Here is a 2,798-nt window from a genome sequence, read left to right as displayed (position 1 = left end):
ACAGCTGACTTTGGAGAGTCAACCGAACCAGTGTGTGAACCCCAACGCTGGCTGCTGCTCACCAACTGCTTTGGATTCCTCTGCAGGATTGCATCCCCTTGGGGATATTTACTCAGCCCTCAGCTGACACCAAGGCTGGGCTTTACCACCATCCAGAGATAAAACCTAAAAATACAGCTGCTCCCTCAAGGACTGATGGCTTCTTTAAATGCCTAAGTCTTATCTAAGGTCATTTCGTAATGTAGGCCCCTGGATTTGGACTAGCCCTCAGGCCTGGCTTCTTCCACGCCCTTGCAATTTACTCTCTGGATTCCTGGGCATGACCAGCCTGAGAAGGAAGGGGTGGGTTCCTGTCCTCTAAGATCATAGTGGCATGCTCTGTGGGCAGAGCTAAAGAGCTCTCCCAACCTCTTCTCCAGGCTTGAGAAGAATTCCCCTGGCCCAGGACTGTGGGTCAGGAATAGGGCTTCTGCCTCCTTCCTGAGAGCAGAAGGATTCTGCGGGAAACCAGTGACGTCAGGGAAGTCCTTTATTCATTCATCAAATATTTATTGGGCTTTTACTCTGTATAAAGCATCCTGTTGCGGCTTCGGTTTACAAAGATGAGTAAGTCATAGTTTCTAGTGAGAGCAAAGTCAAATACGCCCACATACAATCACAGCTAGAAGTCTATGTGAAGCCCAGGACCTTAGCTGAGGGAACTGGGTGGTTGGGACATGACGTCACAGGAAGGGTGATGTCTTTAGAACCTTCCAGAAGGAGAAGCTCAGTGCTGGAGGCAAAGAGTATAAGGGCCAGGCTGGGGAGAAAAGAGCTTGTTGATTTGGATCCCCAGGAGCAGATCTGAGAACAAATATTTGAGTGCAGTGGCTCATTTGGTGACGGTCCTGGGAAGCACCATCACACAAAGCTTGGATTGTCTTTTTTTGTCTTGAGCTCAGTTGGTATTGAAGGGAAATAGCTAAGAGACAGGTTCATACTTAAAGCCCTACTCGGAATCCCTCACCGTGGCCTGGAGGGACAGGGCAGGGAAGATATGCTGAAGCGTTCGTAGCTCCTGTTCCTTAGTTGTGCCCAAAGCTGGACAGAGAGGACGTTTCCTTCCCCTTGTGTAGCTCCAGCAAGGCCTCAGTGTAACTCTGCCTAGCCACCAGCCCCCCTGCCCCCCCCCCCCACCACGGCCTCCTACTGTAGCTTTGGCATCATCAGAGGTGCCTGGACTTTCCCTTCGGCCTTGGCCAACTGAGCAGCCTAGCCTTCTCTCTTCATAGACGGAGAACGGTTTCTCTGGTTGCCAATGAGCAGAAGAAACTCATCCCTGTCGTTCAGCAACAGGGCAGCTTTCTGAAACTCACCTCTGTCGCTCAGCAACAGGGCAGCTTTCTGAAGTAGTCGTGTGGCCTTTCCAGAAAAATCCCCATGGAGAAAGGAAATATCCTAATGGTAAACAAGAGAAAAAAAAAAAAAGTCCAAGGGCCCGAATCATTTCTAGAATGGAGCTACATACCCAGTGGTTCTGGACAAGGTCAAGGAGATCTGGTAACTAGATTTTACCATCAGAGTCCATGAGGGTCGTCTTGAGGGGTTGTTCACTCCACTGTGTTACTGTGTAGGGACAACTAAACTTAACTAATTGAATAGCTATACTATCCAAATGTCTTCAGGTAAAATGTCTTTCTTGGAAATAACAGACTATAATGACCCAGAAAATCCTTTCAGAACTGAGGAAACCGAGTCAGAGCCAGTACTCAAACACTAGACCCTCTGCTGACAGACTTTCCTCGGTCATTCATCAAGCACCCCTTTGGTGCTCATCCCAAGGACCACTGCTTGAAGCTGGAGGGAAACAACTTTGGTAGGGCAATGTCTGCTCCCCAGGAAGGGCCTTAATCCAGCTGTGCAGAAATACTGCCATTTAATTATCTAGAACCCATTGTCACCAATGACACGATAAAGGCATATTCCAACGCATCCTCAGCATCTGATTCGGCAGCACAGATACTAGAATCAGAACCACACTGAGAAGATCAGCATGGACCCTGCACAAGGATGTCATGCAAACGTGCGAAATGTTCAAATGCATCTAGGGCTCTCCCCCACCCCACCACAACAACCAAATAAATACATAAAGCGAATAAGGCAGAAGGGCTGGGGTTGTAGCTCAGTGTAAAGGGCCTTTATAGCATACGCGGTGCCCTGGGTTTCATCTCCAGCATCCCCATTCACAAGAGTGTGCTTGCTGGTACTTAGACTGCAAATGCTTCTCCTGATCCTGGCCTCTGCTTACTTCCCTGGGTTTCTATTTGGGGCATGGTGACATCATGTGAATCCCTGTTTTTTTTTTTTTTATTTATTATATATAAGTACACTGTAGCTGTCTTCAGACACTCCAGAAGAGGGCGCCAGATCTCGTTGTGGATGGTTGTGAGCCACCATGTGGTTGCTGGGATTTGAACTCTGGACCTTCGGAAGAGCAGTCGGGTGCCCTTACCCACTGAGCCATCTCACCAGCCCCTCCTGGGTTTTATTGTAAAAACCGAGCGTGCTTGTGACTCCTGGCAGTGTCAGACTGGTGCTGCAAAGACTTCTAAGGAGAAGACTGAGGCTCTTTTCCGCTTCTGCTCCTGCAACCTTGGAAATGCAGACACCAGGCTGAGGTCGCATGGAACCAGCTACCTTAAGAAAAAAAAAAAAAAAAACAAAAGCCAGGCAGTGGTGGCGTACACCTTTAAACTCAGCACTTGGGAGGCAGAGGCAGGTGGATTTCTGAGTTCGAGGCCAGCCTGGTCTACAAAGTG

The 2,798-nt window shown here is 48.8% G+C and overlaps 1 non-coding gene across 1 annotated transcript; it reads left to right on the top strand.

Moving 5' to 3' along the window:
- The first annotated feature begins 1,979 nt into the window (after positions 1-1,979).
- LOC115031149 lies at positions 1,980-2,084 on the top strand. The gene has a single exon (XR_003836774.1). It is a non-coding gene; the product is annotated as a U6 spliceosomal RNA (small nuclear RNA).
- The last annotated feature ends 714 nt before the right edge of the window (positions 2,085-2,798 follow it).

The sequence above is a fragment of the Mus caroli genome, chromosome 5, assembly GCF_900094665.2.
Source record: "Mus caroli chromosome 5, CAROLI_EIJ_v1.1, whole genome shotgun sequence".
Lineage (NCBI taxonomy): Eukaryota > Metazoa > Chordata > Mammalia > Rodentia > Muridae > Mus > Mus caroli.
The sequence above is the reverse complement of the archived record's forward strand: the minus strand, read 5'-3'. Positions and strand labels throughout refer to the sequence as shown.